Source organism: Cynocephalus volans, chromosome 9, assembly GCF_027409185.1.
Source record: "Cynocephalus volans isolate mCynVol1 chromosome 9, mCynVol1.pri, whole genome shotgun sequence".
Classification (NCBI taxonomy): Eukaryota; Metazoa; Chordata; class Mammalia; order Dermoptera; family Cynocephalidae; genus Cynocephalus; species Cynocephalus volans.
The window spans coordinates 75,463,452-75,484,469 of NC_084468.1; the positions used below are offsets into that span (position 1 = coordinate 75,463,452).

Here is a 21,018-nt window from a genome sequence, read left to right on the forward strand (position 1 = left end):
TTCCTTTTACCAGCCAAGAGACTGGTCAAGTCACAGGTTTATTCATCTACAAAACAGGAAAAATAATAGTACCTTTCTCATTTATCTTCTAGAGTTGTTTTGAGACTCAAATGTGATTATGTAGTCATTTGGTAATTTCACGAGCTATAAAAATGAAATGAAAGATGTTATCATTTCTTTAAACACTCTTAAGGCAGAAAATGGCTTAATAATCCCAATAATTAATAATTAGCAGAGACTTTAATTCATCCCCTCATTTAGAGTCCTTAAGGTATTTCTTTCTTTACTTTATACCACTGTTTCTTTACATGGATTTAGAAGGGTTAAAGATGAAGGGTGATTAGAAGCCTCAAGGAGAGCTTTTTCATTCTGTTAGGAACAGGGTGTCTCATTACCAAACTTTCAAGACAACTTTATCTGGAATTTTAGAAGATGACAGCTACATTGAATTTTATAGGTATGATCTTTCTGGGAAAATCTAGCATTTGGAATCTCAAATGTCTAGAGTTCTTCTATTGGCTGGTCCAGGTACCATTAAAACACATATTCAGATGAATCATTGGGGTGGCAGAAATAGATCTCCCATTAAGAATCAAACACTCACAAATATCAACTCCATTCTAAGTCGCATGGGTAGCTGTCTTGAGACAGTTTCTTACATTTCTCATTTACTATGTGTAAATACTGTGGTAAAGGCCATAAATTCTTTGTTATTTTTATCATTGAGAGGTAGAGTCTACTTCTCTCTTTGAATATGGACTGGCTTTAGTGACTTACTTTGACCAACTGATTGAGGTAGAAGTGATGTTCTGGGACTTCTGGGTCTATGTCATAAAAAGTCTTGGGGTTTTTACCTGGATCTTTTTATACTGGTTTTGGGATTCCCAAGTCACATTGTAAGAGACTGTCATGCCACCGAAGACACTGTTCAACAGTCCCTGCCAATCCCAGATCCCATCTGTCCTTGCAAAGGCACAGGACATGTGATTGGAGCCATCTTGGACATTCCAGACCAACTCATCTGCCAGCTGAATACCTCTGAGTGACCTGCCCAAATTCCTGACCCCCAAAATCTTGAGACATCATGAAACAGTGGTTGTTTTAAGTCACTAAATTTGTAAGTAGCAGTAGATAATTGAAATAAAATTAAATACTTTTGCGTGGAATAGCACTCAAGTAGATTCATTTGAGTAGTAGTAGTAGAATCACTTATGATCATTAAAGTACTATTTTATCAAAAAAGTACATTTTTTAAATTGACCATTCAATAGTAGTTAATACAATGGCTTATACTTTTTGAGATTTTACTATATGACAGGTACTATGCTAAGCACTTCATCTATGTACCACGTATGCATTCCCATTGTGACCTCACCTCCATTTCACAGAAGTATCCATTCAACGAGAGTTTTCTGAACATCCCTCTTGGCCACCATGCCTAGTCATGACTGAGGAGCATGGAAGCCAAAGGATATCCAAAGGGATGGCTTTTCAGGCACATTCTCAAAGCTCTATTTCTCTCTTACTCAGGAGAAATTAGAACATTCCCCCTCTTCTATAATGTGTAATTGAGGGATTACTTTAATTATATTTGCAGGCTCCCCACAGACTTATCTTAGGCAAGACTGTGTGATAGCCACCTTTCCACACCTCTTCATCATTCCTTTCAGAGTTCCTCATCTTACTGTAGCACGCACTAATCTCACTGTGTCTCATTCCAGAACTCCACAGGGCATGGATCCATGTAGGCAGTTTTCTGTTCTTTTCCTCAAGCATTTGCCTGCCCTTTACAAGGTCTCCACCTTTCCTTGCTCCATGAGGTAGTGGGAGAAATTATTTTGATCATATTTATTTTTCTTTGCTCAAATTCTATTATAAATAACTGTCCTTCTGTTTCTTTTTTCTCTGTGAATTCAGGGTTTTCTCATATTGGCATTTATTTATCCCCCTCACACTATTTTATGCATTTTCTTTGGGGTACATTATGGTCAGAATAGATGTACCACAAAACTAAGAAGGTAAAGTTTCAGGACCCCTCACTTGCACAGGCTTCATACAAAGTCCTGTACCTGATTTTGACTTTGCTATTTTTTAAAAAGAAGGCCCAGCACATTTGTATGAACTCCTGGCTTCACAAATCCTGAATCTACTCCTAAGTATGGCTCACCTGAAGGTGCGTGGCATTTGTAATGTTGCAGGACTTAGTATTAGAATGATTTGCTACATGTTGTTAATAGCATGACAATTTACCTTCTGAAGCCTAGCCCCTAAAATGATCAGATAGATTAATCCTATTCTTTTTCTGCCTTTAGCTCTTTTCTCTACCCCTTAATTAATTTTATTCTTTACCTTCTCAGAATTTCTTTCCCTCGAATGTCTGGTTCTTGGCCTTCTCTTCTGACTGCTCTTATTTGAATTTCCCTATTGGTTAAATTCTCTGAGTATAATATAAGATCTCTTTGGATTCAGTGGAAATTGTCTCTCTTTTGTTAATAGAGTAAGTCAGTTGTTAAATTCGCGAGTTGGCAGAGGAATTTCAAGTGCTTTTGGCTCTGTGAATGGGCCAAGAGTTATTCACCGGGAGTAGTTCTCTTCTAGGATTAAGAAAAACAGCAAATAATACCTAAGAATAGTTCCAAGTAGCCTCATTCTCATGGTGTTGGGACCCTCTGGGGAACAACTGTGTGCTTTGATGAGTATCTAATTCTTGTGTGAACCACTAATGAAAGCACTCACTCCCAGCAGAAGTCCCTTCAGGATTCAGCACGTGGTCTAAGCTTCTCATGCTGTACCTTGCTGAGGGCCAGTGCATTTAATAGGAGAAACAATTGCTCACCCCAGTGGTGCAGTGTTACTAATTACTTGCCTTCCCTGAAAGAAGTAGATACAATAAACCCTAGTGGATTTTATGGCTGGAATTTGAAAAGTTCTTTAAAAATATGGTGAAAAACCAAAGCTTATTTATGCCTTCAGAGGAAAAGCTCTAGGAAGATACCCACAGCAAGGAAAGGACACAGCTGTTACATAGTTGGTCCACAGCTGTTAATTCCTCCTCTCCCACTCTGGAAAGAGATTTCGCCCCTGGATATCTAGATATCTTCCATTTGCTCTTCCAAATCCACTTCACATCCACCTCCTCTTCTCTACCCTGAGATGTCCAGGGCTTGTATGAATAGTGTCAACAGGTCCTCTTGCCCAGTGGTTTCTACTGGGTCCAGCCAACTGGGACCAGTGGCAGAAGGGATCTGAGGGAAGGAAGATAGGAGAGTTGGGGTATATATTTCTTAGCTCCCTCTCTGTGTCTGTGTCCCCCTCCTGAAGGTCACAGCCCCTCTCAATGACCCTCTCACTCAGCATTTCCTGTCTGGGCGTGGGAAATGTTTCCTCCCTTCACATGTACAAGCTTAGCTCTTATCAGCTTGTTCATACAACCCCTTGTGGCTTCTCTATACCCTGCCCACACCTTGGTAAATAACTCCTTAATTACATCCTCCTCATTTTCTTGGGATCCATCATTTTCTTGTTGGGTCCTTGATCGATACAACCCTTGATTCAAAATTTAGGATTCACAGATTTGAATATTTCCAGATCTCCTGCCAGCAGAGCTGCCTCCTCCCAGTGCCGCCCCATGTTAAGACTTTCTAGAGTTGCCTTAGTTGATGCACATTTCTATTTTAAAATGGATCATAGGAGTCCTCATCTTTGGAGAGAATCAGAAACTACAAGGATTCAAATGTTGTTAGCACCCCACAAAGACGACTTTGCTTATATAATTATAAGATTTAAAGATGCTATGGAATAGAAGAGCTTTAGAAAGAAAAATGGACAACTAGCCCTGGAAGCATTTTGTGTTGGAAAATAGCATTTTTTACTTTACAGTACTCTCCTTCCCTTTTTTTTTTCATGCAGTCTTTAGAAAGTTTTGAAACCAGGATTAATCTTGGGTCTTCGGGAAGCAAATTAGTCCTGTTCTTTCCCCTTCCATTCTAGTCCTTTTCCACACCCAAAATCCAATGCATTAGCTCAGTCTGATAAAAACATTGTTTTTGGGTGGTTAGTCCCAGAACATATAGAAATTTGCCTAATCAAGAGTAGTCTAATTAACCGAATTAGAACAAAGTTGTATTTTAGATGAATAACACTTTACATGGGAATCTGTTGTTAATTTTTTTTGGACAGTGACTGTTTTGGGCTGCATGGCACTAAAATGTATACACCACATTCAAGAACTAGGCTATCGATCCCTAGAGATATTAGGCCTGTTACCAAGGTGCTAGGAAGCAGTGAGGTAAATTGGCCACCTTCAGCTGTGACCACAACCTCAGGCCTTACTGTGGCCATCCAAACACATAGGATTTGAGAAAAATAAAACAAAGAACCAAACATAATGTAAGCATGGGCTGGATTTGTGTGTGTCACCTTGCGGGAAAGAAAAAAAGTTAGTGATATCCAGATCTCAGGCTATAGCAATCTTATACATTCCTACCCAGCGTATTTTCCAAACAATAAGAAAACATTGGGTTTTGAAATCAATCACTTTAAGTTGTTTTCATATTACAGGAAGACATCAATCAGATGTTTTTGGCAGTGAGCTGATGCAGGTACATCCCTCTCCTCCCCCACGCCTATCCCCAAAACTACTGAATACAAACTCACTGGGAGTACCAAGGTTTAAACCAAGTTTTTCCAGTTTAAAACAAAGGCTTCTAGTATTTGTCTCTTCCCATATTTTAGGAAATTATTGAAAAGTTTTTCTAGAAAGAGATTAACCTCCACCCCACTCTGAGGTCCTCAAAGCCTTCTGTTATGTGCTGGAGTTGGAGGTCAGGGAAGAAAAAGAGAGGAAAAGAAGACACTTGGAGTTCAGCATTCGTGTTTTGTTTCTTTTGAATTCCAATAGCATGCTGCATGGATTTAGGGAGTTAGCTCAAAGTTGTTTGGTCCCCATTAAAAGGTTGGGGGGAATCCATGGAACTACTGGCTTAAGAGTTAAAAATAATTCCAGTGTGCTAAGAGAGCATGAACATCTGACAAAACATGGCATCTTGAAACCAGTTCCAGGTTTTCATCAACTTATAACTAGGGTGAGTTCTGATTTTTGTAGATCTCAGGCCACTTTTCCACTGGGTTCCTATTATACTATACAGGTGATTAGGTAACTCAAGTTAAATCAAATATAGCAGAAATGCTTTGCTTTCAAAGCTACTTGAGGGTCACTTTGAATGTGGATTTATTAACTCTGTGGGCAAAGCACTTTTATTTGATCCTAAGATAAACTTTATCTTATCTTTTAAAAAAATAACCATTTACCTCTCCCCACCCCAGTCATCTTCAATTAAAAATCTATTAGTTGACTGGATGCATCTCCCAAAACTTTGCTCATTTTTTATTTATAAGCTGCAAATCTGGATTTTATACACATTCAATGGTGCACAGTGATTATGTAGTACTGATAGAGATTTGGGTAGAATGTGGTTAGTAATTTTATTATTTTATTAGTTATAGACTTGTGCCTGGTACTTATAAACTATGCATTTCCATAAATTACTATTTTGAGAACTGTCTCCATTTATCTCAATTGGGAATTTGGGGTAACCCTTCTCCAAGCAGTGCTGCAGTTTCTTTCTATCCACAAGCAAACAGGCTGGCTGAAAGGATGGCACACAGCATTAAAGGTGACGGGAGCAGATCATAGAAGAATATTAACCCACATAACCCACGATTTTTTTTCTTGTTTAACACAGCATTCTAAGTTTAATAAAAAAAGGCATCTTACTGAATAAAAAAAAAAAATGTGTGTGTGTGGAGGGAGCGGTGTTGGCTCAAAATTTGCTTTGTCCAACTAAGGAATCCTTAAGAAAATCCCCAAACTCCTGGCATCAAATACAACTGTTTTTTCTTTTAATGAGAGTGGGGAGTAGTAACAGATATGACCATTGTTCCTAAGCAAGGTAAGCCAAGGTCACAGCAACCTTTCTGCATAGTTGCCTAAGAGAGAAGGTAGAACACAGGTATATACCCTGCTTGAAGCCCCTTTGTTTAGCTTTTGTATCAGAGGAATTGGCTGTCACCATGGGAAAGCTTATAGTTGGATTTCACCATGAAAGGAAGTTATAATTAGATTTCTCGACAGCTCTATGAGCTCTGTCCCTGGAAAAGTAAGAAAGCGGCTGTAATATCTTTTTTTCTGGCTGAAAACATATCCCAGCCAAGCCTGCAGAGATGGGCCTGAAGACATGGGCAGTATGGGCCATGCATGTGCCAGCCACCTCCAGTCCCTAATGGAGCAATGCCAGCTCTGGCCTCTAAGACCAAGCACATGGTCCCTCTAGGTTGAGAGTGGAAAGTTGTGCATGTAATGGCTAAATATTGCTTGGGCATTGCATGTAGTAGAGAACACAGGACAGTCCTCTGACTGAAACCCTCTGACTCATCTCTGTCTGTTTGTCTTGAAATTTCTGTCTCCTAGAGAAGGGGAGAACATCTAAAGTTTGGCACACCCTAAAACATCATTCTCCATCTGGATCTAGCAGTGAACCTACACAAACAACCAGAATGTATTTTGGGTACTGTGGTTCATTTTACCTTCTTTTTTGTAATTGGCTCCATTTCAGTTTCTATAGTATTTTCTAGAAATTTAAATTAGAGTAATGTTAGATCAGAGTAGATATTTGTATTTGATTTCTTTTCAATTCCTACAGTTTGGCAGAACATTAATTTAATTAGTTAATTTAGAACACTAATTTAAATTTAAGTTTAAAAAGATAAATTTGATTTTTGAAGTTGTGCATATTGCCCTGCAACTTAAATCTAGTTAGCACAACCGTCCGTCTCCACGGGGCTCCTCTTGCTTGGCTGTACCTCTTCTTTTATGTCCTGTCTCTTTCCTTTTCTTCTAAGCATAATAAGATGTCTGAACACTGAACTAGAGTGTAAACAAAGTCATCCGTACCTCTGAAAGGAGAAACAGGATTCCACCTTTACATTGGCCACACCAACAACTCCTTGGACATCTTAGTGCTGGTAGTTACTGCTTCAAGTTTTCTAACTGGAGTCTCCTCTGTGACTGTGAGGCCCTCAGGTAGCTGCTGGTTCCTTCGCAGCCTCAGCAAAACTTATGAGTCCTCGTCCTTCCCTCCTAGGCCGAGGAAACTTGCTTCAGTGTTTTTGGTTTTCAAAGCAGATGATGACTACTTGATCTGTTTACCTCAGCTTGTCTAAAACCAAACGAACTGAGAAAGACAGACCATGTACCCTACAAAAAGGAGAGGTTTGTATTGATGGTTTTGCTGTTATTTTCTTCTTTTTATTACTATGGCATATCATTTTCTGGAGTTTGTATATCTACACTTCCAAATAAGGCCAGGTATCTTCTGCTGAATTCGTTTATCAGAGGAAGCCTGTAGGCTGCTATTTTTAGTAATTATTGTAACTATAGAAAAATTTCCTTTCTGGGAAACAAATGATTATTGTAGGTACTTCATAACCAGGTTCAAACAGTACAGTCCCCTTCACCTTGTCTTTACATGATAGTCAAAGGCTTCCTTATGGGAGAGTAAATCCTTTAGTCATATCTTGGCTAACATATACATGCTGTTACCTGATCCAGAGTTAACATTAATCCTTAGGGCTTTTAGAGTATTGGTGAGTCTCTCTGGGGAGAGCTCTGTAGCTTGGTGTTAAAGTCATCTGATGAGGAAAAAGACACTCTTCTATTTTGAGTTCTCCACTGAGTCACCATTGATGCCAAGGTTTTCTAGCCCTGTGAGTGGATATGATATACTCAGACTCAATGACACAGACTATACTGGACCTCTGACCTTCAAATGCCTGTCCTCCTTCCTAGTCGAACCTACCTCCATGTGGCTCTGAGCTAGGGATAGTTCACGCCTGTCAGGGCATTGAGTTTAACCAGAATTCCACAGAGATGTTAAAGATATACATTAAACCTGAATCAAGCAGAGGGGACATGCATTTAGTGCTCAGGGAAGAGAGTTTTATGGGGAGTTGCTTAAGATTTACATCTCCCATGGCTCTGCCCTTGCTCTCAGAGGAGCTGGCTATCTCTCAGTTCCCCAAATAGGCCATGGCCCCTCTTGCTAGAGTCTTTGCACAAGGTGCTCACACTCTTGGAATTCTCTTGCCAGCCCCAACTCCCCCCAGCCACCACCACCAAACACACACACACACACACACACACACACACACACACACACACACACACACACACACACACACACACACACACACACACACACACACTTCCTCCCCTACACACACACACACACACACACACACACACACACTTCCTCCCCTACAGAGTTAACCTTTATTCAGCCTCGGAATTCTCTTGCCAAGCCCCAACTCCCCCCAGCCACCACCACCAAACACACACACACACACACCCTTCTTCCCCTACAGAGTTAACCTTTATTCAGCCTTCAGATGAGGGAAAGGTATCACTGACTTTGAGCAGAGATCAGGCCCCTTACAAACTTTCTTAGTACAAAGATGCTTCTCCCTCATAAAAAAATTTAACATATTATTATATACAATATGTGTTCAAACATAATGTGAATTTTCACCCTCCAAAACTCATGCAATAAAAAGAGGGATTTGCCTTACATTCTTGTGCCTCTCAGGTCTCTCACATTAAAGGCCACTGTCTCAATTACTTCACTTTGAGCAACAAAGTACTATTTAGGAAAATAATCTGAAGTGATCTCAAGCAATGCTTATTTTTGTTCTTAGGAAGGTCACCTTGACAGAATGGACATAAAAGGAGATAAAGATATTTAAAGCAGAGTTAGTCATTATTCTTGAGGTATGACTTCATTATTGCAAGTGTTAGAATTACACAACTTTAGAAAACCACACTTATATTTTCAAGTGGTTTTAAATAAGCCCTTTAGAGAGCACTGGAAAAAGCAATGTAGTAAGTAATTAAAATGTGGAGAGCATCACCGCGGAATGAGGATTTATGTTTGGGAATTAAATTTGCAGTATCAGCAGATTTTAAAAAGTGTGTTATAAACAACTTGCAGAAAGATTGATGATGTGCTGTGTATTAGATAATTACAGAGTGGATCCAGTAAACACACACCCTGATGTTAAACACGAGTATGAAGAATTTTTAAAAAATTGTTTCATGAAATGTGAGACAGGAAGAAGTTATTTTTATAAGTATAAAATATTTAAAGTAACCTGACATTTTAAATAGGTATGTATAACAATGGCTTAAATATCCTAAATATACATTATATAATACATTTTCCATGTGTATATTAAGGTTGGTCAAAAACTTTAGTTGAGAGTCTTTTCATTAGGAAATGAAGACGGCTTTGTTTTGAAGGTCACCTTATGTTTGGGCATATGCTGTTTTTATTAATGTGATAATTTGATTAATGACTCTCTCTCTAACAACACAGTAAACTCCAGAAGAGCATAGCCCCTACTCTAGTTTTGCTCCCAGTTGCATCTCTGCATGATATAGAACACTGAATACATTAGTCGTTTGAGTCTTAAGATAAAAATATTACTTATTTACATAATTTCATGACTTGGAAAACATTGGAGACACTAAAACAGAAACTTTAATAAAAGCATTCTTATGAAAGATAAGATGTTTTAATAACTTTCGTCCTAGTGTTAATCAAGATCAGAAGAGTCTTTTTACTCTTTTTGAATGAAAAGAATCATAATTATTTCCCTTTTTTCTCTTTAGAAGTTTAATGGTTCACACTTATGCAACGATAATTTTGAGGTCTCTGTTCATTACAATTTACTCACTGGGAGATTCCAGGTTCCAAAAGATCATTTCTATCAAAGTTAGACCTAACTGTGAAAAGAATTATAATAACACTACTTATTGAGCATTTACATCCATTATTTTAGTTAATCATACAATGATCTTATGAATTCATTGTTTTACCCATTTAACAAATTGGGGAAACCGAGGCTGTCAAGCATAGCAGCCGAACTTTACCACTGGCTAGATCCTCTAATAAGTGCCTTTATGCTCTATCTCACTCAATTCTCACCACAATTTTATGACTATTGTTTTCTCTGTTTTACAGATGAGAAGACCGAGGCACGGAGTGGGTAAGATTTAAAAAACAGGACAGCATGAGTGCCAGGATTCCAGTCCAGGCAGCCTGCCCCAGAATCGTCCCGGATAACCACTACGCAACAGCACATCATAAGACAGGAGGGGGCAGTGGCTACTTGGAAAATGGATTCATTGCGGGGTGTGCAGTATGTGTTATCAACTGAGGCCTTTTCTAGTCCTCTTCCTTTTCCTTCCAGGTTGTTTTTTCCCTGCACTCCACAGTAAACTGGCCACTGTTTTAGTAGCTTTCTTGTTTCGTTTTCTTAATACCTATTCACCGAATTAAAAGATTCACTGAATCTTTAAAGGAAACACTTAGCTACTGCAATTGGTGTACATAAGTTGGTTGCATAATAGGAAAGAAACAAGCCAGGACTGGCGACTTCATTTCTAAAGAAGGATTTAAAAGCAGACTAAGTTATTTCACAGAGCAGGTCACGAAGCGCGAGTCTCTCTATACCCTTTCATCGCTATGACGACAGGCAGCTTCTGCTACATGCAGCCAGAAAAAGCAGCTGACATTTCAATGCTGAGAACACAGGGGAGAGGGTTACGAAAACAAAAAACAGACAAAAAACAATAAAAAAACACCCCCTTTGTCTGAATTTCAGTTAGACAGAAAGAAAATGCCCTCTAGAGCAAGTCAAAACTCCTATTCTTGCTTTTAGAAAAGATAAGAAAGGAAAACTGTTAGGGCCCTTCTCCCCTGTTCAAGTAGGCCAATAATACAGAATTGACTGCAAAGCAGCATTTCTTCTCACTGTGTGTAATGGCAAGCTGAAACAGAAAGCTTTCTTTGGTTTCATTTAACTTGACCATTAAGAAACTACTAACTGATGAAAGAGTAAAGACTCACAGTAATAAATCCCTCGTTTTGAGCCTCCCGCCATCCCACCCTGCCCAAGGGAATACAGTAGTGTCAGATTTATTTTTACATTTCTTTTGATTAAAAAAAAGAGAGGACAATTCAAAAAATATTTCCTTCTGGATCCCCAATTTTACCACCAGAAAAATCATTCCAAGTGTGTAACAGATAATTCACTGATACATGATTTCTTGTAAGCAACCAGTAAAATTTCCTGTATGTCTAGTACTCTGCCAGGTGCTACACTTGGCATAAAATAAACATCTCATTTGATTCCTACAACAACCCCATTTGTGGGTATTATTGTCTTCATTTTGCTTATCAGATGGGTAAACAGAGTCCTGGAGGTGTGAAGTGACTACCCATGCTCACACAGCTGGTAAGAGGCAGTCAGGATACCCTCCTAGGTATATTAGACTCCGAGGCCCATGCTCTGTCCACTCTGCTGTGCTGACTCAAAGTCATAGACTTTTTACTACAGAGCAAAATATGTAAGTACAGGGAAGATACCCTGAGGGAAAACCTAACGTTGATTTCCTTTCTACAGAGTTTCGGTAGGGACATAAAGGTAGGTTGGTGCTTTCATATTAGCTATGATTAATTGATTGCTTAATATATACCAGGCATAGCTTCTTTCTTCACTTGCTTTTTACAACAAATCTCTGAGGTAGCTATTAATTTTATAATCGCATTCCACAAATGGGACTGAGGCACAAAGAGTTTAAGTTGTTTGCCCAAAGTCACAGAGCTGTTTAGTGGTAAAGATCAGATATAAACCAGGCCTATATGGTCAGATATAAACCAGAGCCCATGGTCTTATTCATGTTATTAGACCATCTGCCTACCTTTGCAGCAATCAGCCAAGACCACACAGTCTGTTTTCCAGAGTTCTGTTCATCTTTTGATCACCAAGACAAAAGCCAGACTAGCTCCAGGTGGTACTACCATGGCAAGCTTAGCCTTTGGCAGAAGATGCTCTGTGAGCCCATGATAACCAGACCTTAGCCTGGTTGGGAATCTCTCAGGCAGCAAGGCCTACCGGGGAATTCTTGAGGATTTTTGGGGTCCCCTTCTTCTCCACCGAAGATCCTTCCAGAGTGATACATGAGGGCAAAATGCACCTCAAGTTTTTTTTTTTAACAAGTTGTTCACGTTATTCTTGGTGGAAAAAGGTTCTGACACATTGTGCTAACAACTTGAACTAAAATAGCAATTGTCATGTACTGTTACAAGTCAACTGAATAAAAATAAGTCAAGAGGAAATGAAATAATGTTTTAGAGTTGTGCATATATATCACTACTCATTTCATATCTGTCATCACTATTTATTATTTTTACTTACTTAAGTGAAACCGTGCCATGAGAGGCTACTGGGGATTAAATCCCAAAGGACATGGAAAGGAAATCCCAGTGCCCTAATTGCTCAATGGCTGTACAAAAATCCTCAGAAAAAGGCAAGATTCATAAATAACACATATGTATTCTTTTCCAAAATGTGGAAAGCAGCATTAGTTGACTGGATGATAAATAGGTGAAATAGATGGCTCTGCTTTGCTAGATATTGTTGAATGAACAAAAATATAAGCCTAAATCTTTCCTAAGAGCGGTGTCTTTTTTTTTTAATAGTTGCAGTTAACAACAGTCATAACCATCAAGGTTTAACTGAGTAAGCTGTAAACTGAAAAAGCTGGTATCCATGAGAAAGGGAGAATTTTTAAAAAAAGATTTCTGCCGAGTTGGACTGCGTGAACATTTCTATTCACTGTGCTTAGGCTCTGGGCCAGAGGAGAGCTCAAATACAATACCAAGGTGACATATTTAACCTCTTTGCAGATTAAAGGCAGTGCAAAAGAGATGCTCTTTCTGCAGTACCTCTTGGTGTACAGTTTCAACAGCATTGATCTGCAGTTGAAAGCATGATTTTCTCTTGAAGGGTGACCTTTAATACCTGGGAGGAATGAGTAAGCATGACTTGTATTATTGTTTTATTTTAGACGAGTGAGCCACAAATGATAGTACCTTATAATATATGAGTTATTATAATCTCTTTAGCTCTTTACACCCCCCCGTCCCTTTTGCTTTTCTAAATAAGACATCAGAAATTAGAGACATTTTCTGTTTGTGTATATATCTTAACAAATGATAGTAGGAGGCAAGAAACAGTTATAAACCCATAGAAGGGAATGAATGAGGAAAGAGATAGTTGCAATAACTTAAAAGTAATAAAAAAAGAATATAGCATTAGAGGTATTTTCCTACCTTTCGGAAAAGCAAAATGTTTCATTTTTACATAGCTGTTAGGTACTGACAGGTACTGGGGTGGTAATTAAATAACTTCAGGTAATTTAAACATGGAAAAGATACAAATTATTTGATTTGAAAGTTTTTTTTTAAAATCAAATTTCCTCATGGTTTATTTCATACATTTAGTAAAGTATTTCCACAGAATACTTTTCAGGATTCAGATTTCACCAAGGTCTGAATGCTACTCAGGCCAAAAACAGTTCTACACTTGTGTTCTTGGTCTCCACTAAAATTACCATCATTTATTAGTACTTGCTATTTAATCTTGGAAGAAAAAAAAGAAACGTGAATGCAAATGGAAAAATTCCCTGTTAAGTAGCTTTTTGGTAAATCACACAAAAGATGGCTTTTTTTTTTTTTGGTAAATAAATGACTTTGTATTATTTAGGATAAAATATTAGACAGCTTTATCAGATCATGCAAATCAGTTTTAAAAATGCAATTAGACAAAACAGTAAACTTATTAAAATTTACCTTCAGGTAGGTGGCTGGACCCAGAGCTTCGGTAGAAAATTGAAGTTGAATCCCCTCTCTGCACACAGCCAGGAAATAAAAGTTTGACAAACACCCAAGAGAAACTAAATCCCTTTCCTCGTTAGCTCTGCTTCTTTGCCCAGAAGCACATTCAAGTCTACTGAAGTTGAAATTCTGCTGCTCTGTCAACTAGTCAGGGTCTGAAGTGATAGATGAGAATTTGGAGGTTGGCACCAGGGAGTATTTCAAACTGTCATCGTTTTTGTTGCAGATTCCTGGATTTCTCTAGCAGGCTGGCCTCTCACTCTGAGGACGCGATGAGCATTACAGGCAGTGCAAACCAAAAGGGAAAGAACTAATACTGCTGGCATGGATGGGGTTAACAGTCTTCCCCTCTAGCTCTTGTTCTCAGAGGCTCATAACTTGGCCAGAATATAAGCACTGGCTCTTTCTGCATTTTTTTTCCCCCTTTCTTTTTCAAACAACTTTGAGAGCTTTTCCCAGCAGGATCCCTTTTTTGGGGATTTTTATTTTAAGACTTTGAAAAGAAACTCCATGGTGTGATTTTTTTCCTAAAGGAAATTGGGGAGTAGGGGTTACAGAAGGGGAGAAGAATAGTTGCAGCAGATGCATTTTTACATTGCTCTATTGGAAATTTTTCTCATGGATATAGTCTGAATTTTAATAATAGGGTACTTCAAGTATTTTAACCTTTTTTGAATGAGCTTCAGAAATTTACAAATATATGAACCATCACTCCTTATATTATAGATCGTTTGTATGCCAATTCAGAGATGTTGCAATCCATAGACTTTTCTCTCTCAACATAGCTCCCTATACTATAACCCCATGTTTATAATGGTTGTCTGTGAGAAGTTTTCCCATGAAAAAGACTGTAGGTTTGTGCTTATTTTTGACTCGGTATTCTGGATATTTACATATGTGCCTAATCTTTTCCACTATTACTTCTACGTTTATTGCACATTTATTATGTGTCAGATGCTGTGCTAACAGCTTTTTATGCATTATATCAGTTGATTCTCACAAGTCTACCTGAGGTAAGTTTCACTATGTTCCCATTTGAGGGATAATGTAGTATCATGGTTAAGTCTGCAGAATTTGAAGTCGGGCAGCTTGGATTTGCATTCTGGCTTTACCACTTCCTAACTGTATGACCTTGGACAAGTTATGTAACTTCTCCCAGCTTCAGTACCCTTAGCCACAAGATGGGACTACAAATATGGAAACTATAATAGTATCTATGTCAGGCAGTTCTGAGTTTTAATTAAGTTAATACATACAAGTAAACTGCATAGAATACTCTGCTACCTAATAGGCACTCAATAAATGTTAGTTTTTATGGTTTGCATATGAGGAAATCAAAGCTTGGTAAGGCTGAGTGATTTTTCCAAGGTCTCTAACTGTAAGTCATAGGGTGGGATTCCAACCCAGCTACCTTGGCCAACAGCCACACTTGTGTTACTCACCTCTAGGCTATAGCACCGCTTTGTGAGCAAACTATAGACTCCTTGAAGGTAGGGATGTACGCCCTGTATTCTCCAGGTGCCTAGCACAGTGCTTTGCATACTGTTGATATTCAATTAACATTAGATGAATGGTTGTAATTAAATTAAATTAAATTTAGATTTTCTAAATGTACGTCAAAGTCTGGCCAAAAACAAAATCAACTGATAAAACAAAACAAAACTAAACTGAACAAAAAATCCAACCTGTAATTCTAAGGAAATATGCCCTCAGCCAAATCTCTCAAAGCACGTTAGAAACATTTGCCCTTATTTATTTTCAGAACAATGTAACAGAAAGGTAACAAAAATTATCTTTATTTTGCAGTTGGGGAAATTTGGGAGCAGAGGAAACTGGGCAATTTGCCTAGAAACCGAAAACAAGTCACGGTGCATCTGGGAACCATCTCCCGTCTCTTGAATCAGGATTACTTGCTCCAAACCGCCTTTCCAGGGACAGGAGGAAAGGATGTGACACCCTTTTGCCTCCGACAATGGGATGTTTTTACTTAGCCAAGGTCTGAAGTGTGAGCAGTCTCTTCAGAGGAAGGGTAAAGGGGTGGGCTGCGCTGGACTGTGCTTCTCCCCTGCCTCTGAGCACATCTGTTGGTAGACGTGTGAAGACACCTGCACCATTTCTCCAACATCTCCTGAGGGTTGGCATCTCATGAGTTGTGGCACTGTCGCAGGGATGTAGAAAAAGCAGTTTTTAGGAGTTTGCCCTACTTAGCTAAAGGAAATTTTCTCAGAGACCCAAAATATTATACTTCTTATTGTAACTAGCATTCCCTAATTTCGGAGATGGCTTTATGAGATTGATTTCAGGTAATTACATCAATTCATTGAGAACGTAGAGAAAAGTTTTAGCTGGAGAGCCATGAAAAAAGATTTGACCAACTAAAATATTTTTTTCTAATACTGAAATTCGTATTTTATGTTTCTATGAAATGACCAAAATAAAATTTCTTACAGAAAATTATATTTGCATAAAAATAATTTGGTTAAAGCAAACTGGATTAATCTCTTAAATGTACATAAGTACCTAGAGAGTTCATTTGCAGGTGGCAAAGCTTGAGAATTTTGCCCCTCAGTTTTATAAGGTGTCTTATTAATCTATAACATGATTAAAAAGATCCACGGAATTTCTTATAACTAGATAAGGGAGAAAAATGAATTAAAAAAAAAATAAAAGGCCCTTGAATTTACAATGTCTTTTAAGTGTGGCTTTATTTTGGGAATATTTCTTGGCAGGTATCCAAACTCTTGTTTCTGAAGCTGTCATTTCTAAAATAGTTTACAGCTCATAAAGCTGAGGACAATAAACCTACAACAATATCCACCTAACAGATGGAGCTGTAGATCAGATTTAGAAAACATATGCAATGTCTAAACATTGCAGAAGTGGGAGAACTTTGACAAAGAGATTATTACATTACTGTGTATGAACTGGCTCACACACCATCAGCATCGGTTAGAGGTTCTGACAAATTCCAACACCTAAGCTGGAGTATTTTTTTTTTTTTTTTAACATTTCTGTGTTAGAATTCCCTTTGAGAAGATGATGAAAGCTGTGGACAAGTTCCTGAAGCCCATCTATGACAACTCCCTGCCCACGCCAATAGAGGTTCTATGAGGTTAAGAACCCCTGATTCAGGGGAAAGAGAGAACACATTAGCCAATCCTGAAGGATATAATAAGCCTTGTTGTTGTTATACATAGCACAAATCTCTGGGTGACATAAGAGAAATATCATAGTTCCTGCCCATGAGGAATCTAAGAGATGAGACATGCATGCATTGTCAGAGGTGGCATGATTCCCTTAGAGTAGTGGAGAGCCCGGGTGGGAAGTGAGCATGGGGGGAGGAAAGCTGCAGTGCAAATGGAATGTCCATAGCAATCTGGGTTGGGACCCGGCCCCTGGGACCCTCTCCCTGCTTTCCCAATGTATTAGTCTGCTTGGGTTGCCATAACAAAATACAGACTGGGTGGCTTAAACAACAGAGATTTATTTTCTCACAGTTCTGGAGGCTGAAAATCCAAGATCAAAGGGTTGGCAGGTTTCATTTTTCCGGTGGCTTCTCTCCTTGGCTTGCAGAGAGCCACCTTCTTTCTGTGTCCTCACATGGTCTTTCCCCTGTGCATGTGTGCTCCTGGTGTCTCTCCCTCTTCTTATAAGGACACCAGTCCTCACCCTTATGGCTTCATTTAACCTTATGTACCTCTTTAAAGGCCCTATCTCCAAAAATAGTCACACTGGGAGGTAGGGCTTCAACATATGAATTTTGGGGGTAACAGTTCAGTCCAGAACACCCCATTATGTCTTTTAGGCTTTGATATTTAGCTCTCTGTGGGTCTTGCTTCTTGGACCCACACAAGGTCTCAAGTTACTAAGGCTTAGTAACTGACCTCTGCCTGTACAATCTCCCCCAACCCCCAGTACTACCATCCTATCCTGGCACTGAACCATTTCAGATCTCTCAGCTTGACCTTGGTTATCATCCACTGGGTCAATTTCTGACTACAGGCTCTTGCAGTTTTCTCTAGCCATCCTTTCCCAACCCAGCCCTTCCATGGGCTTAGTCATAGCCTCTATTAGGTGTTAGGCAGAGGCTTGACACACAGGAAGCAATTAACAAGTAAGAGAGTAGCAAAATGTGTACAATATTTTTCTAAATATAATGTTATTATATAATTAATTGCTATTTTTCTAGTAATAACCTTTGAAGCAAAAGAGATGAAAATAAAGAGAGAAAAATATATTAGGACTGGGTCATTTTTAGATGTTAGGTTAAGCAGTTTGGCCTTCATTCATTAGTTAAAAGGGAGCTCTGGAAGGGTTTCCCATTGAAGATTATGCAATGTAGGAAGTATCTATGCTGCAGTAACAAACAATCCCCAAATATCAGGGGATTACAACAAAAAAAGTTTTTGTTTTAGTTTTTGTTTACGCATGCTGCATTTTTATTGCAGATCGTCTGCAATTCTGTTATACATCTTCACTGTGGGATCCAGGCTGATAGAGCAGTTGCCTTGTTAGAAGAAAAAAAGACATGGCAAACTATCCTTGGTTCTTAAAGCTTCTGCCTAGGTGTGATACACATCAATTCTGCCTACCTTACCTGACCAAAGTAAGTCATGTATCCACTCCTGGCTTCCTTGGAGTAGGGGGGGAATATTCCTCCTACTCAGAGGAGTAACCATAGTCAAGAGAAGCAGAAAATAGATTTTAATCAGGAATAAAAGGATAGGAGATTCTGCTGAAAAAAAGTATTAGGGAAAAAGGAAGAAGAGAAGAGAGGGAGAAGAAAAGTTTAAATAAGAGGAGGATAGAAGAAAGAAAGGGTGGAAGAGAGAAGAAAGTAGGGTAAAAATAACAGGCAGCTCTATAAAAGACACAAATAAATAATTGAGAGAACTGGGACAACAGAAATATAAGGAGTTGGACTAGCTTAGAGAAATACCAATCATGGTTCAATACAGTCGTAAGAGGTTTGCATTTGTTTTTTAGAGCTGTCATAGCAAATGACCACAAACTGGGTAACTTTAAACAACAGAAATTTATTTTCTTGAAGTTCTGGAGGCTAAAAGTCTGCAATTGAGGTGTCAGCAGGCATATGCTCCTTCTGAACGCTTTAGGGAAGAACTTTCCTTCCCTCTTCCTGGCTACTGGTCACCCCCAGAAATCCTTGGTATTCCTTGGATTGTAGCTGCATCACACCAAGTTTTGCTTCCATTGTCGCACGGCCTTCTTTCTCTGTGTGTCTTTGCTGAATCTCTGTGTCCTCTTCTCTTTTTATAAGGACACACTAGTCCACCGTAATCCATCTTAACTTGATTACATATACAAAGTCCCTATTTTCAAATAAGTTCACATTCATAGATATCAGAGATTGAGACTTGAACATATCTTTTCGGGGGACATAATTCAGTTCACTACAGTCCACTCTCTGGCCCTCCCAATGTTTATGTCTTTCCTATGTGCAAAATACATTCATCCCATCCCAACATTCTTAAACCATTACAGCATCAACTCGAAGTCCCAAATTTCATCTAAATATCAACTCAAAAACTCACAAATATAATCTAAATCATCTAAACCAGGTGTGTGTGAGACTGTGGGTATGATCCATCCTGGAGGAAAATTTCTCTCCATCTGTGAAACTAGAAAACAAGTAATCTGCTCCCAAAATACAACGACATAGGATAGATATTTTTATTCTGAAAAGGAGAAAATGGAAGGAATAAAGGGGTCACTTGTTCCAAAGAAATTCAAAACTCAGCAGGGCAGGGCCAGCCCATGGCTCACTTGGGAGAGCGTGGTGCTGACAACACCAAGTCAAGGGTTAAGATTCCCTTACTGGTCATCTTTTAAAAAAGAGCAAAGCTCAGCAGGTCAAATTCCATTACATTTCAGGTCTGAGACTAATCCTCTGTGGCTCAGTGCTCTGCCCTCTGCCCCACCGAGGCTCTGCCCTCTGGGCCTGTGGAGGACATACCAGCCCCTAAACCACCTTTGGATTTGTATTATTTTGCTAGAGCGGCCAAAACAAAATACCACAGATTGGGTGGCTTACGCAATAAAAATTAATTTTCTCACAGTTCTAGAGGCTAGAAGTCAGAGATAAAGGTGTCGGGAGGGTTGGTTTCTTCTGAGTCCTCTCTCCTTAATTGCACATGACTGTTCTCTCCATGTGTCCTCACATGATCTTTCTTCTGTGTGTCTGTGTCCCCATCTCTTTTTCCTGTAAGGACACCAGTCATATTGGATTAGGGCACACCCATATGTCTTCATTTTATCTTAATTACTTTCAACATCCTATCTCTGAATACAGTCACATTCTGAGGCATTTAAAAATATCAATTTTAGGAGGACACAATTCAGCCCATAACAGGAGTCATTTCTCCTTTTATTTGAAGGATAACACATGTTTGCAGCCACATAGAATTTTTGAAGTCTGACAAACTTCATTTTGTCCTGTAGCTGTCCCTTTCACCCTAGGCTGCCAGTATTTCTGTTGGTATAACATTCTTAAAAAACTTATTGGTCTCTCATGCAATTCATGGGGTTCTGAGCCATCAGACAAGAGGGTGCTCCATAGATCTTTTCTGGATAAACCCATCTGTATTTCTGTCATCTGCTGAGAAGATTGATTGGACACTTGGGTCACATTCACATGCCTGATCTCTACAGCAAAAGGTTGTCCCACCACACCCTTGGTGTTCTCTTCAGAGCATGCTTTCTCATCTTTTGCTCTCTGGATAAGTTGAGAATTTTCAGAATCATAAGGGCAGGTTCCTTTTTGCTTAATAGTTTCTTCCTCCATTTATATCTTTCCTCTTGCATTTTATTATAAATTGCAAGGAGAAACCAGGCTACACTTCCCACACTTTGTTTGAAAATATCCTCAGTTCACTATTCAAGTTCATCACCTACAAGTTCTGCTTTTCATCCAAGAGTAGAATGTCATTCAGCCAAGTTCCTGCCACTTATGACAAGGGTCATCTTTTCTCCAGTGTTGAATAACAGTTCAGCATTTCCTTCTGAGTAGTCACCAGAAGCATGTATAACATTCTTGTTTCTATCCACATTCAGTTCATGATAACACAGTCATGTGCTGCATAAAGACATTTTGGTCAACAACAAACTGCTTATATGACGGTGGTCAGAACAATAGGCTGTACATATAGCCTAGGTGTATAGTAAGCTATACCCTCTAGACTTGTATATGTACCCTCTATGATGT

The 21,018-nt window shown here is 38.9% G+C and overlaps 1 protein-coding gene across 8 annotated transcripts in view; it reads right to left on the bottom strand.

The window, feature by feature from the left end:
* SPARCL1 (SPARC like 1) overlaps nucleotides 1–14,139 on the bottom strand; it is a 33,289-nt gene extending 19,150 nt beyond the window's left edge. Inside the window, exons 1-3 of one of the 8 annotated variants that reach the window (XM_063108405.1) lie at nucleotides 13,752–14,139; nucleotides 3,000–3,245; nucleotides 73–144 (exon numbers count right to left, since the gene is read on the bottom strand). The gene's annotated coding sequence lies outside the window, so the exon portion shown is untranslated. Of the gene's footprint in view, nucleotides 1–72; nucleotides 145–2,999; nucleotides 3,246–6,952; nucleotides 7,139–12,845; nucleotides 12,866–13,751 lie in introns of those variants that run through there. The other 7 variants (XM_063108406.1, XM_063108404.1, XM_063108407.1 and 4 more) reach the window with 7 other exon arrangements.
* Between the last annotated feature and the right edge of the window lie 6,879 nt (nucleotides 14,140–21,018).